The 15666-nt window shown below is 45.7% G+C and overlaps 1 protein-coding gene across 2 annotated transcripts in view; it reads right to left on the minus strand.

Annotated features, from left to right (window-relative positions):
- LOC110489401 (CUB and sushi domain-containing protein 3) overlaps positions 1–15666 on the minus strand; it is a 650169-nt gene that overhangs the window by 514859 nt on the left and 119644 nt on the right. The window lies entirely within an intron of this gene.

Genomic DNA, 15666 nt, shown 5'->3' on the forward strand with positions numbered 1-15666 from the left:
GAGCAGGTGGGTAACATCTTAACCAGAGATGAGGCTATAGTGGTAAAAAATGTGTTCAAATCATTTGCAACCTTTGCATGGTCATAACACAAAACATAATCTATAACCAGGCCAATACTACAGGATTTGACCTTATGGGAAGTTTTTGAGCCAATGTCCTTTAACAATTTTCACAGTTTTCGAGGCTGATGTAAATTGTCATTAACAGCGTCTATATAATGTTGGGATTTGGCCTTATCCATTTTTTATCTTGTCTGGTTTCTACAGTTAATATAACCATCATAATCTTGTTGTAGATTTGTCCTTCTGAATCTGGCCAGGTACAGTGCCTTGGGAAAGTATTCACCCCCTTGACATTTTTTCTATTTTAATGCTTTAAAACCTGGAATTAAAATAGATTTTTTGGGGGTTTGTATCATTGGATTTACACAACATGCCTACCACTTTGAAGATGAAAAATATTATTTTTTTGTGAAGCAAACTTGAGCACGCATAACCCCCCCCCCCCATAAAGTCAATACTTTGTAGAGCCACCTTTTGCCGCAATTACAGCTGCAAGTCTCTTGGGATATGTCTCTATAAGCTTGGCACATCTAGCCACTGGGATTTTTGCCCATTCTTCAAGGCAAAACTGCTCCAGCTCTTTCAAGTTGGATGGGTTCCTGCTGCAGTAAAGCAATCTTTAAGTCATACAAAAGATTCTCAATTGGATTGAGGTCTGTGCTTTGACTAGGCCATTCCAAGACATGCACATGTTTCCCATTAAACCTCTTGAGTGTTGCTTTAGCAGTATGATTAGGGTCATTGTCCTGCCGGAAGGTGATCCTCCGCCCCAGTCTCAAATCTCTTGAAGACTGAAACAGGTTTCCATCAAGAATGTATCTATATTTAGCACCATCCATCATTCCTTCAATTCTGACCAGTTTCCCAGTCCCTGACAATGAAAAACATCCACACATCATGATTCTGCCACCACCATGCTTCACTGTGGGGATGATTTTCTCGGGGTGATGAGAGGTGTTGGTTTTGTGTCAGAAATAGTGTATTCCTTGATGGCCAAAAAGCTCAAATTGTGTCTCATCTGACCAGAGTACCTTCTTCCATATGTTAGGGGTGTCTTCCACATGCCTTATGGCGAAAACCAAAATGTTTGCTTAAATTTTTCTTTAAGAAATTACTTTTTTCTGGCCACTCTTCCGTAAAGCCCAACACAGTGGAGTGTACAGCTTAAAGGGGTCCTATGAACAGATACTCCAATCTCCGCTGTCGAGCTTTGCAGCTCCTTCAGGGTTATCTTTGGTCTCTTTGTTGCCTCTCTGATTAAAGCCCTCCTTGACTGGTCCATGAGTTTTGGTGGGCGGCCCTCTCTCGGCAGGTTTGTTGTGGTGCCATATTTTTTAAATTTTTTAATAATGGATTTAATGGTGCTCCATGGGATGTTCAAAGTTTCTGATATTTTTGTATAACCCAACCCTGATCTGTACTTCTCCACAACTTTGTCCCTGACCTGTTGGAGAGCTCCTTGGTCTTCATAGTGTTGCTTGCTTGGTGCTGCCCTTTGCTCAGTGGTGTTGCAGACTCTGGGGCCTTTCAGAACAGGTGTATATATACTGAAATCATGTGACAGATCAGGTGAGACTTAGATTGCACACAGGTGGACTTTATGTAGTTAATTATGTGAAGGTAATTGGTTGCATCAGATCTTATTTAGGGGCTTCATAGCAAAGGGGTGAATACATATGCACACATTTGTTATTTTTTAGAATTTTTTTAAACAAGTAATTTTATTTTATTTCACTTCACCAATTTCGACTATTTTGTGTAAATCCATTACATGAAATCGAAATAAAAATACATTTAAATTACAGGTTGCAATGCAACAAAATAGAAACTACTCCAAGGGGATGAATACTTTTGCAAGGCACTGTAGCAATCCCTTTTTGTTATGAGGTCTAAGATCTCGGAAGTGATCCATTTCCCTGATCACTGTTTGATTCGAATTTGTTTCATCGAATCAAGAGAGTCGAGTACTGACAGAAACAGATCTTTAAAAAGATACCAAGCTTGATCAACATCATCACAGTGTAGTATTTGAGACCATTCCAAAATTCCAAGTACATTTACAAAACAATATTTTGAACACGCTTTTTGGTTGCTACATGATTCCATATGTGTTATTTCAAAGTTTTGATGTCTTGACTATTATTCAACAATGTAGGTGTGTCCCCACTTTTGATTGGAACTGTATATATACAGTGTGTTCGGAAAGTATTCAGACCCCTTTGTCTTTTTCCCCATTTTGTTACATTACAGCCTTATTCTAAAATGAATTAAATTGTTGTTGTTTTTTCATTCATCTACACACAATACCCCATAGTGGCAAAGCAAAAACATTTTTTTTAAATTTTGTGGTAAAAAATAGTGATATATCACATTTGCATAAGTGTTCAGACCCTTTACTCAGTACTTTGAGGCACCTTTGGCAGCGATTACAGCCATGAGTCATCTTGGGTATGACGTTACAAGCTTGCCACACCTGTATTTGTGGAGTTTCTCCCCTTCTTCTCTGCAAATCCTCTCAAGCTTTGTCAGGTTGGATGGGGAGCGTCGCTGCACAGCTATTTTCAGGTCTCTCCAGAGATGTTAGATCGGGTTCAAGTCCAGGCTCTAGCTGCGCCACTCAAGGACATTCAGAGACTTGTCCCGAAGCCACTTCTGCGTTGCCTTGGCTGTATGTTTAGGGTCGTTGTCCTGTTGGAAGGTGAACCTTCTGAGATCAGTCTGAGATCCTGAGAGCTCTGGAGCAGGTTTTCATCAGGGATCTCTCTGTACTTTGCTCTGTTCATCTTTCCCTCTATCCCGACTAGTCTCCCAGTCCCTGCCGCTGAAAAACATCTCCACAGTATGAGAAAGCCACCACCATGCTTCACTGTAGGGATGGTGCCAGGATTCCTCCAGACGTGACGCTTGACATTCAGGCCTAAGAGTTCAATCTTGGTTACATCATACCAGAGCATCTTGTTTCTCATGGTCTGAGAGTCCTTTAGGTGCCTGTTGGCAAACTCCAAGAGGGCTGTCATGTGCCTTTTTTTGAGGAGCTGCTTCCGCCTGGCCTCTACCATAAAGGCCTGATTGTTGGAGTGCTGCAGAGATGGTTGTTCTTCTAGAAGGTTCCACAGAGGAACTCTGGAGCTCAGTCAGGGTGACCATGGGTTTCTTGGTCACCTACCTGATCAAGGCCTTCTTCCCCGATTGCTCAGTTTGTCCAGGCAGCCAGCTCTAGGAAAAGTCTTGGTGGTTCCAAACTTCTTCCATTTATAAATGATGGAGGCCACTGTGTTCTTGGGGACCTTCAATGCTGCAGACATTTTTGGTACCCTTCTCCATTGTGCTTCGACACAATCCTGTCTCGGAGCTCTATGGACAATTCCTTTGACCTCACGGCTTGGTTTTTGCTCTGACATGCACTGTCAACTATGAGACCTTATATAGACAGGTGTGTGTGTGCCTTTCCAAATCCTGTCCAATCAATTGAATTTGCCACAGTTGGACTCCAATCAAGTTGTAGAAACATCTCAAGGATGATCAATGGAAACAGGATGCACCTGAGCTGAATTTCGAGTCTCATAGCAAAGAGTCTGAATACTTATGTAAATAATGTATTTCTGTTTTGTATTTGTCATACATTTGCAGGAAAAATGAGGACAACATGTAAATTAATCCATTTCAGAATAAGGCTGTAATTGAACAACATTTGAAAAAATTAAACGGGTCTGAATACTTTCCGAATATATATATTTACTTTATATTCATATGCTGATATTGCTAGATTTTCAAAATTTTGTATATATTTTTTCCATTTAGGATAATCTGTGTATTGTTATTGTATTGATAGATATTACTACACTGTTGGAGTCAGAAACATAAGCATTTCGCTGCACCTGCGATAACATCTGCAAATCTGTGTACATGACCAATAAACTTTGATTTGATTGGCCCTTTTTTCCCCCAACACTATTTTTAAAATTCAAGTCTGACAGTTACCTGCATGCAAAGTTAAGAGATACCTCCCCCTACCCACCAACACAGCATGAGTGACGTAATCTGGAATCGAATCGGAGGTAATCAAGCAAGACCGTTTCGATAACAAAGCGGACTGGGTAACTGGCAAGCGGCAGGGTGCGGTGTGGCTGGGAACTTTGTGAGCGATAGATCCAGTCTGGGTGACAGCAGGGTGTGGTGGTGTGGGGGACAGGGCAGAACGTGGTCAATACATGTGTGTTTGCTCACAGGGTATCACAAACATTGAAGCCATTTACAGGTGATCTGCCAGTCCCCTCATGACCCCCATTCACACAGCAACACATTCTCCAGGAAAACACAAAGCGTTGCTTTCGCTCTGCACTGATAGGATGTTATCGGTTTGGTGGGAAAATTGGTTTTTAGATTCCATTCATTGCAAAGGAGTTTCAGGTTATTTGCTCTATCTCTGCCTCAGTGAGCGGGTGGAATGCCAGTCACTCAATGAGATAGAGACGTTCAAGTTTTCCTCTCAAAAGCTGCTGGGAAAATATCAATTAGCATTCAGTGTGATATTCCTACAATGACAAAGAATTTTTAAAATTAAAAAATGATACGATGATTGATATGAACTTCAGTAACGCTAGTCTACATTCCTCCTGGCATGTTCATTTTATGGTTTTAGTAAAGACTTACCACGCAGACAAACACATAGACTCACACACAGACACATTGTACTGTGAGGCTTGTACATGATGTGAGTGATGGAGATGGATGTAGACAGACAGCAGTAGCTGGTCTTAGGGGGACCTGGGGTCATGGCCAGGGCAACGGGAGAATGCTGGGCCCTCAACCCCTCAGCCCTGGTGGTGACATGTCATTCATTAAATATGGCCTAACCACCACGACACAGTACACCCGTGGGGGCGCACGCAAGCACACACACACACACAAACACACCGACCCACCCTAAACAGCCCAGACCCAGCCAACCCTCACTGCTCCCCCCTCAGGCTACAATATAGCTAGAGAATGAAGCTTCCCTTCCTTTCCCTACCGAAATCACCCTCTACCAACACCATTTCAATAATGTATGTCAGGCCAGGCAGTCGAAGCCTGCTTGTATAAATCCATCACATTACAGCACCAAGCACAACTTTGATGAGCTCCCTACATAGGCTACATTTACACAGGCTGCCGAATTGCGATAATTTTTTCCACTGATTTGTCTTTTGAACAATCACATAAGATCTTTTCACATTAGATCTTTTTCAGAGCTGATCTGATTCGTCAAAAGAACAATTAGTGAAAACAAAGATCAGAATTGGTCTGCCTGTGTAAACGCAGCCATAGTGTACAACTCTACAAACCGATGAAGTAAAGTGAAAAGTATCCAGTTGCAGACTTCAACTCTATCTTAAATAATGCTTTGGAAACCTTTGAAGGTGCAATGAGTCGATCATCATCACCATTTCAAACACACATTTTGTGTCCCAAATTACACTCTATTCATTATATGCATAGGGCTCTGGTCAAAAGTAGGGCACAATATTTAGGAAAGGCTGTGTTTTTGGACGCAGCCTTAGGCTACCATCACAGGAGGCTGCGGAGGGAGGATAGCGCATAATAATAGTTGGAGTGAATGGAATGGTATCAAACACACGGAAACCATGTGTTTGATGGGTTTGATACCATTCCATAGATTCCATTCCAACCATTGGTATGAGCCCGTCCTACCCAATTAAGGTGCCACCAACTTCCTGTGGCTACCATAGGTCAATGCCAGATTGGGTTGATATCATTGTTTAGCTACATGTTGAACCAAAGACCATGGTAATTAACAACTCATCCAGATCAGTGGCTATTAGCTACAACTTCCTCTTCATTCCTGGAGGAAAACAGGGCAGCGTCCCAAAGGGCAACCTATTCCAAACACAGTGCACAACTTTGGACTAGAGCCCTATAAGCCCCGGTCAAACTTAGAGCAGTATATAGGGAATAGGGTGCAATTCCGGACACACTCTGGGTGTCATTGGTTATGACCTTAACCTCAAGGCACATGTACGCTAATGGATCCAAAACAATCCAAAACAATTAAAGATGGTTAAAACATATAGGCCTTAATGGTTTGAGGGCATCATTAAAACATTGCTTGATTAATTAGTAAATATATTAGCGTGATATATTAATGCAATGAAAAGGTCACTGGCGATGAAGTACTTCATCCAACATATTGGCCTTCAGAAGAGAGTCAACAAATATAATGCATATAACAATAGGAAAACATCACTGGGAAAGTAGCTGTACGATGCAAATAACTTAAAGCTGAGTTTACAAAGGCAGCCCAATTCTGATCTCTTGCCAAATTATTGGCAAAAGAGCTGATCTGATTAGTCAAAATACCAATTAGTGGAAAAATAATTAGAATTGTCTGTCTGTGTTAAATCAGCCTTAGTGGCAGGGATAAGCTAATAATTAATCAGATATTATTATGGTTAGTATTCAATCAGTAATATGCGTCACTTGAATTAGTATACCCAGACCTATGAAACATTTGGGTAAAACTCATGTCTTTAAGGAATCCATATATATATATATATATATATATATATATATATATATATATATATATATATATATATAGATATTATTTATATGCTTGATACAGCTAGTGACTTTTTCCAATGCTGCTTTTTAGTTTCTGATATATGATAATTTGATGATAATGGTTTATAATGATAGTATAATCATAATAGTGTTGATACCATCACCCAAAGGTGGTGAAGGTAGGAAACAACACTTACGCTTGCTGATCCTCAACACTGGGGGACCACAAGGATGCGTGCTCAGCCCCCTCCTGTACTCCCTGTTCACCCATGACTGCGTGGCCACACACGCCTCCAACTCAATCATCAAGTTTGCAGATGACACAACAGTAGTAGGCCTGATTACCAACAATGACGAGACAGCCTACAGGAAGGAGGTGAGGGCACTCGGAGTGTGGTGCCAGGAAAATAACCTCTCACCCAACATCAACAAAACAAAGGAGCTAATCGTGGACTTCAGGAAACAGCAAAGGGAGCACCCCCCTATCCACATCGACAGGACCACAGTGGAGAAGGTGGAAAGCTTCAAGTTCCTTGGCTCACACATCACTGACAAACTAAAATGGTCTACCCACACAGACAGTGTGGTGAAAAAGTCGCAACAACAGCTCTTCAACATCAGGAGGCTGAAGAAATTTTGCTTGGCACCTAAAACCCTCATAAACTTTTACAGATGCACAATTGAGAGCATCCTGTCGGGCTGTATCACCGCCTGGTACGGCAACTGCACTGCCCGCAACCGCAGGGAGCTGGTGGGAGTTGACAGCTCACACTCTGTCATAAATTAAAGTTGATCCAAAGAGATCTCCCTCTCCAAAATCCACAAAGGAAGGTGCTTTGTCTACACAGACAGTCTTCCCACCGAAACTCTAACACGTCCTTAAGCGAATCCTGGAATACTGTGTATACTTTCTAACATAAGAATGTAGGGAATCGTCAGTGGTGATCTACAGAAAACTAATGTCATATGGGTTGTTATTTTGTGATGTCATTAAAAAGGTTATAAAGGAAATACTGTAACTTGAAAAGTTTATACAATACATGTTCGAAGTATCCATCCTTAACATGCTATATGTTATATGAAAAATAATTAAAGTATTTTTGTAAAGATATTACCATGATTTTAGGAGCTATAAGATAATCTATAGTAAGTAGCCACGCCCCGAGTGAGGTCAGAGAGCATGTCAGCCTGACAGAACCAGCCCCTTTGGCCAGAGTGCATAAAATTATTGGTAAAGAAATTACCATTAGACCAGAAACGTGAGTCAGTAGCTACACGTTTGAAATGGTTGGAATGTTGAACTTCAACACGAGGTGAAGAAAATAAACTTACCTCCCAGACCAGGAAAGACAGGGAGGTGCAGCCCATGTCTAAAGAGGTTTGAACCTTGAATATCAACACGAGGAAGAGACAAGAAGCTCACCTTCCAGACAATCACTGGTACGGCTGATTAGCTGTCCTAAATCAAATAGAGGGAACAACAGTACAAGATGCGAAAGGGGGGACCCTTTGGACAATCAGAGCCTTACAAGCATGCCGCTGAAAGGCCATCCCATCACCCTTCCTAAGGAGGGCTGGTTCCGACAGAGATAAATGGCGAATGAAGGCATTCACACATTAATACATTCATGATTTCTTATTTCAACTGGGTGGCGGTTCGTGTGCAAAGTATATGATCACTGTGAGAACACTTTCTAAAAGGTATCAACGAGAAGTGTCTCTTTTTCTCCCTCTCCATGTCGTTGTGAAAAGCCACCATATTGTGTCAGTCCGCAAGGGACCTTATCCTAATGCATTAAGTGTGTATGTTTATTATGTGTTATCATTTAGTTAACTAGTACATAAATGATCAAAACAATTTGTGTAGTACTGAATCATAAGTAAGGCTGGGGTTTTTGCAGATCCAAAGAGGTTACGACTTTTCAGAATGATGATATGATATAAGGTTATGATTAATATGTTGACTGTTTTATGGATGTGAAAGGTAAAGACCTTTAGAGTTAATTCGGGAGATGGTAACTCTTTAAACAACCGCTCTCATGGTGCCCCAAATTCCCAATTGAGTTAATTGTTACATGATTAATTTAATCGGGTAACAATTAAACATAGAGTAGTTGATTCGATAAATAACAGTCATCAGATTAATGAGGGTAAAGTCACAACAATATATCACCCAAACATCATCACAGCTAGCTTTTTAATGGATTGCATTGTCACTCAGATGGGCAACAGTTCGAATGTAAATCATAAAATGTAGAATAGTCAATTTTGAGTACTGGATGCAAATTTGCTCGATTCTGATTGCAGGGGAAATACATTCACTGATTGACAAAATACATTCACTGACGGGCTAAATGTATTCACTGATTGAAAAAATATATTCACTAATGGGCAAAATACATTTACTGGTGGGCAAAATACATTTACTGGTGGGCAAAATATATTCACTAATGGGCAAACCCTGCATAATGTACATAATGACCCCTGGAAGGAGAGATTCCACATGTCAAGCTCTATAATCAGAAGAGGCAGGTAGAACTATACCACATTATCACAGAACATGCTGTCACTCACCAATATTCACAAACAGTCTTTTATCATCTCACCCTTTCTCTCCCTCTCTCCCCCCCATCTTCATCTCTCTCACCCCCTCTTCATCTCTGTCTCTCTCTCTCTCTCTGTCTACCCCCTCTTTATCTCTATTGCTCTCTCTCTCTCCCTTTCTGTCTTCCCCCCTCTTCATCTCGCTCTCTGTGTCTCCCCCCTCTTGTTTTGTGAGTGGTATTGAGCTGCAACCGAGCGGATAAAACTGAAGCACTACCAGAAATGGCACTTCAAATACCTCAGTCAAATATTGACTATCGAAATTAAAATTTTCTGATTTTCTTCAGAAGCAATTAGTCTCACAGTCCAACCACTAACGCTTTTTAGCCAGACATGCTCAAATAGATTTTCCTGAGGTATTCATCTACATCCTCCTCAATGGACGAATAAGGGAAATCTCTGGATATGTGTTACCACCCTACCGACCGATGTTAAATTAATGGGCAAGGCATGTTCTGTATGTCTCTGGCACACATCCACACACACACACACACACACACACACACCTGCGCAAGTGAGAAGGCAGTCCCTGTGACAAACACTAATGTTAATGGTGTGTGTGTTGTGGGAGACCGATAGTTGGATCAGGACAGACGGTGTCCTGTACACACACACACACCGTCGTAACATGAATACAAAGCAACCGGCTGATTCACAGGGCATTCCTGGAGGGAACAACACCAAACTAATCATGCCATCCGTCATGACATGGATCAGCATTCTAATGAGATTCACATCATTAATCACAAACTCTAATGAATTTGTCACGACTTCCTCCGCCCCTCTCCTTGTTCGGCGGTCGACGTCAACGTTCTTCTAGCCATCACCGATCCACCTTTCATTTTCCATTTGTTTTGTCTTGTCTTCCCACACACCTGGTTTCAATTACATCAATTACATATTGTGTATTTAACCCTCTGTTCCCCCCATGTCCTTGTCCGGTATTGTTTTTGTAAGCGCTTGTGCACGTTATGTCTGGTGTGCGTTGGGTTTTGTAACCATTTATTGAGTGTTCTGGTTCCCGGTGGGGTTTTATTATTAAACTGCGCAGTTGGAAACACAGTTTTTGCACTCCTGCGTCTGACTTCTCTGCCGCCAGTACGCACCCCTTACAGAATACTGGACCAAACTTATGGAGTCAGCAGGAACAGGTACCCCGGGTATAAGGGTGGAGGAGCGCGTCCGGGAGCACGCAGCAATGCTCTACCATCTTGGCACCGCCATGGACTTTGTTGTCCAGACAATGGACCGCTGGGAGAGACAGGGAGTTCTCCCAACGCCTCCATCAGCACCACCGGGGTCTCCACTACATGACCCTTCTTCTCCTGGTTCCATTAGGATTCGTCTCTCTCTTCCCCAGGAATACAATAGGATGGCTGCGAACTGCCAGGGGTCCTCTTGCAGCTGGACTTATACCTCGCAACCGTCCACCCGGCTCCTTTGGACCGTGAGAGGGTGTCCGCCCTCATCTCATGCCTCACCGGGAAAGCCCTGGAGTGGGCCAACGCCGTGTGGAAAGAGGAAGATGCGGTGTTGGACCAGTTTGAGGAGTTCACCCGCCAGGGGACCTGCACGGGCAGGGTGTAGTGGTGAACATTGATGACATTCTGATATACTCCGCTACACGCGCCGAGCATATGTCCCTGGTTCGCAGGGTGCTTGGTCAACTGTTAGAGCATGAGCTGTACGTCAAGGCTGAGAAGTGCCTGTTCAACCAGCAGTCTGTCTCCTTCCTAGGGTACCGCATTTCCACCAGAGGTGGAGATGGAGAGTGACCGCATTTCAGCCGTGAGTAATTGGCCGACTCCCACCATGGTAAAGGAGGTGCAGCAGTTCTTAGGGTTTGCCAACTACTACCGGAGGTTTATCCAGGGTTTTGGTCAGGTAGCGGCTCCAATTACCTCACTGCTGAAGGGGGGCCCGGTGCGTTTGCAGTGGTCGGCTGAGGCGAACAGGGCTTTTGGTCACCTGGGGGCTCTGTTTATCTCAGCTCCCGTGCTGGCTCATCCGGATCCCTCTTTGGCGTTTATAGTGGACGTGGACGCTTCCGAGGCTGTGATAGGAGCTGTGCTCTCTCAGCACTCGGGTACGCCACCGAAGCTCCGCCCCTGTGCCTTCTTCTCGAAGAAGCTCAGCCCGGCGGACTGAAACTATGATGTGGGGGACCGGGAGCTGTTGGCTGTCGTCAAGGCTTTGAAGGCGTGGAGACATTGGCTTGAGGGGGCTAAACACCCTTTCCTCATCTGGACTGACCACCGTAATCTGGAGTACATCTGGGCAGCGATGAGATTTAACGCTCGCCAGGCAAAGTGGGCCATGTTTTTCACCCGTTTTGTGTTTACCCTTTCCTACAGACCAGGGACCAGGCTCCCAGAACGTGAAGGACACGGACATTGAGCAGAGCCCGCTCCCATCCAGTGTCCTGCTGGGCATCTGTACATCCCGTCTGCTGTTCATGACCGGTTGATCTATTGGGCCCACACGTCACCCTCCTCTGGTCATCCTGGGATCGGTCGGACAGTGTGCTGTTTGAGCGGGAGGTACTGGTGGCCTACCTTGGCTAAGGACGTGAGAGTTTAAGTTTCCTCCTGCTCGGTGTGCGCCCAGTGTAAGGCTCATAGGCACGTGCCCAGAGGGAAGCTACACCCCTTACCCGTTCCACAATGGCCTTGGTCACACCTGTCGGTGGATTTTCTAACCGATCTCCCAGTACACAGGGTAACACCGTGATCCTGGTCTTTGTGGATTGGTTCTCGTCTCATTCCTCTGCCCGGTCTCCCTACGGCCCTACAGACTGGGGAGGCCTTGTTTATGCATGTCTTCTGGCACTACGGGGTGCCTGAGGACATTGTGTCTGATCGAGGTCCCCAATTCACGTCTAGTGTCTGGAAGACGTTCATGGAACGTCTGGGGGTCTCGATCATCCTTACTTCACGGTTTCACCCCGAGAGTAATGGGCATGTGGAGAGAGTAAACCAGGATGTGGCCAGGTTTCTGCTGTCCTATTGCCAGGACCGTCCGGGAGAGTGGACGGCATTCATACCCTGGGCCGAGATGGCACAGAACTCGCTTCACCACTCCTCCACTAACCTCTCTCCCTTCCAGTACATACTGGGGTACCAGCCGGTTCTGGCACCTTGGCATCAGAGTCAGACCGAGACTCCTGCGGTGGATGACTGGTTCAGGAGCGCAGAGGAAACATGGGAAGCTGTCGGTGTCCACCTTCAGAAGGCCGGGCCCACCTTTAGCAGGCCGTGCTGCGCCAAAAAGAGAACGCAGACCTCCACCGCAGTGAGGCCACGGTGTTCGCACCGGGGGACCGGGTCTGGCTCTCGACCCGAAACCTGCGCCTCCACCTGCCCTGCCGGAAGCTGGGTCCGCAGTTTGTGGGGCCACTTAAGTCCTGAGGAGAGTGAACAAAGTTTGTTATAGGTTACAGCTTCCCCCCGATTACCGTATTAACATCTGGTTCCATGTGTGTCTCCTCAGGCCGGTGGTGGCTGGCCCGCTCCAGGAGTCTGAGGTGCTGGAGGTTCCTCCGCCCCCTCTGGTCATCGAGGGGGCCCCGGCGTACTCCGTTCGCTCCATACTGGATTTGAGGCGTTGGGCGAGGGGCCTTCAGTATCTCATGGAGTGGGAGGAGTACGATCCAGAGGAAAGGTGCTGGGTTCCGGTCGAGGAACATGTTGGACCCTTTAATGCTGCAGGAGTTCCACCGTCTTTGTCCGGATCGCCCTGCTTCTTGTCCTCCGGGTCGTCCCCAGGCCGTTGTTGGCGCTCTGCTGTGGCAGCGCACCAAGGGGGGGGGGGGGGGGGGGGGGTACTGTCACGACTCCCTCCGAAGTCGGTCCTTCTCCTTGTTCGGGCGACGTTCGCAGCTCGACGTCACCGGTCTTCTAGCCATCGCCAATCCACCTTTCATTTTTCATTTGTTTTGTCTTGTCTTCCCACACACCTGGTTTCAATACCATCAATTACATATAGTGTATTTAACCCTCTGCTCCCCCCATGTCCTTGTCCGGTATTGTTTTTGTAAGTGCTTGTGCACGTTATGTCTGGTGTGCGTTGGGTTTTGTACCCATTTAGTGAGTGCTCTGGTTCCCGGTGGGTTTTTATTATTAAACTGCCCTGTTGGAAACACAGTTTTTGCTCTCCTGCGTCTGACTTCTCTGCCGCCAGTACGCGCCCCTTACAGAATATTTAATGCCAACTGCCAATATTGCCTTAATGTGCGCCAGACAAAAGTCATTTGATAGAAATGTTATGATATTCATCAAAGGCAACGGCTGAGGCCTCTTCAATCAATTGTTGCTTTACATGGGCCTGTGTAAGGAAGTCTGTGTGAAGCTGGTGTATAGGAGTCAGGCGCAGGACAGCAGATATGAGTAAATAAACATATTTACTCAACATATAATAAATCAAACCAAATCAAATTGTAATAAATACAATACAAAAACAGAGCCCAAAATAACGGACCTTCCTACATAGAAACGATCACTCACAAACAAACATGGGGGAACAGAGGATTAAATAATGAACAGGTAATTGGGGGATTGACACCAGGTGTGTAAGACAAAGACAAAACAAATGGAAAATTAAAAGTGGATCGGCGATGGCTAGAAAGGCTGTGACATCGATTGCCGAACGCCGCCCGAACAAGGAGAGGGACCGACTTCAGCGGAAGTCGAGAGAGAACCCCCCGCTTGACGTGCCTCCATCAGCGGGCCGACACCGACCTCGGGGATGACAAGGAGGATGAGGCGCAGGGCGATCCGGATGGAGACGGTGGAACTCCTGCAGCAACGAAGTGTCCAAGACGTCCTCCACCGGCACCCAGCATTTCTCTTCCGGACCGTACCCCTCCCACTCCACGAGGTACTGACCAGCCACCACCAGTCTAAGAATCGACACATGGAACAAGTGATTAATACGCAGCGTCCCAGGTCTTCTCGGAGCGCTTAAATCATTCGTCCACGCAGGAGCTTCGATCTGGCTCTGCCACGGTGTCAGAACTGGCTGATACCCCAGTACGCACTCGAGAGGGGAGAGGTTAGTGGAGGAGTGGCGGAGTAAGTTTTGGGCCATCTCTGCCCAGGGGATGAACGCCGCCCACTCCATAGCGTCTCCTCCTGTGACAGAGGGAAGTGACTCCTGGGAAGTGCTGCGTCTACCAGGAGATTTATCGCACAATTCCCCCCGTCATTGAGGTGGTAATTTAGTTGGAATTCAGCAGGTTGTCCATCCAGCTGGATGGACATGTCCACCAGCTGGTCCAATTTGAGGGTGGTGTCTCGGCAGGCCAACTCCCGACGGACGTCCTCGCGCAGACTGCACCTGTAGTGATCGATCAGGGCCCTGTCGTTCCATTCCACGCTGGTGGCCAGGGTCCAGAAGTCCAAGGCGAAATCCTGCGCGCTCCTCAGCCCCTGCCTCAGGTGGAACAGACGTTCACAGACGTTCACCCGTGAACTCTGCGTAATGGTCCAACGCCGCATCTCCCTCACTCCATACGACGTTGGCCCACTCCAGGGCTTTGCCTGAGAAGCAGGAGATGTGGGTGGACACACACTCACGCCCCGAAGGAGCCGGGTGGACGGTCGCCAGGTAGAGCTCCAGCTGTAGTAGAAACCCCCTGGCATCTGGCAGCCGTCCCATCATACTGCCTCGGGAGCGCGAGTCGAATCCCACTGGGACCAGGTGGAAGAGGGGTGGACAGTGGGACCTGTTGTAGTGGGGCTGGTGGAGGCGCTCTCAAGGTGTTTTTGCTGATGTGAAAATGGTACCTTTTCAAGGAATGTGCCTGCCTTCCTCTGTGCGTATTCGTGTTATTGCATGCACGTCAGTATTTGTGTGTATATCAATCTTTTATTTATAGGGCTGCTATTTCGCTGCATGCAAAAACGGTTTGGCTCGTCAAGTGTGTAAAGATAACAAGATGTCGGTGGAATTGCAGTATTGTTTGTCTCAACGTTGACTGATTGGTGGACTGACAGACAATACAAACCAAACTATCCTTTACCCGTGCCACACACTCGCACGCACACGCACACACAAACACACAAAACCATCCATCATGCTTCCTAATCGCATCATCCTCTATGATCCAAGTGACAACGTCTCTCCATTATCCAAACAAGGTAGTATAGGCTACCTGCATCTTCCACATTTCTGCAGCACATTTAAAAAAACGCACACACACACATACACAAACACACACCCATGATATTCAACCTGCTCTACCTGCCCTCCTGTTTATTCTGACAGTTTTGTACCTGCCTCAATGCATGAGAACACAGTTAGAAGGAACACACAAGGCAGGATGATACACTAAGCCAGTCTAATTAATCTGAGTAATCTTCACTGTTTACCTCACTCCACTCCTATACAACCATTCCTACAGCCCTGGGCCCCAGCCAAGACAAGATGCTCCCCAGA

The sequence above is a fragment of the Oncorhynchus mykiss genome, chromosome 32 (genome assembly GCF_013265735.2).
Source record: "Oncorhynchus mykiss isolate Arlee chromosome 32, USDA_OmykA_1.1, whole genome shotgun sequence".
NCBI classification, from domain to species: Eukaryota; Metazoa; Chordata; class Actinopteri; order Salmoniformes; family Salmonidae; genus Oncorhynchus; species Oncorhynchus mykiss.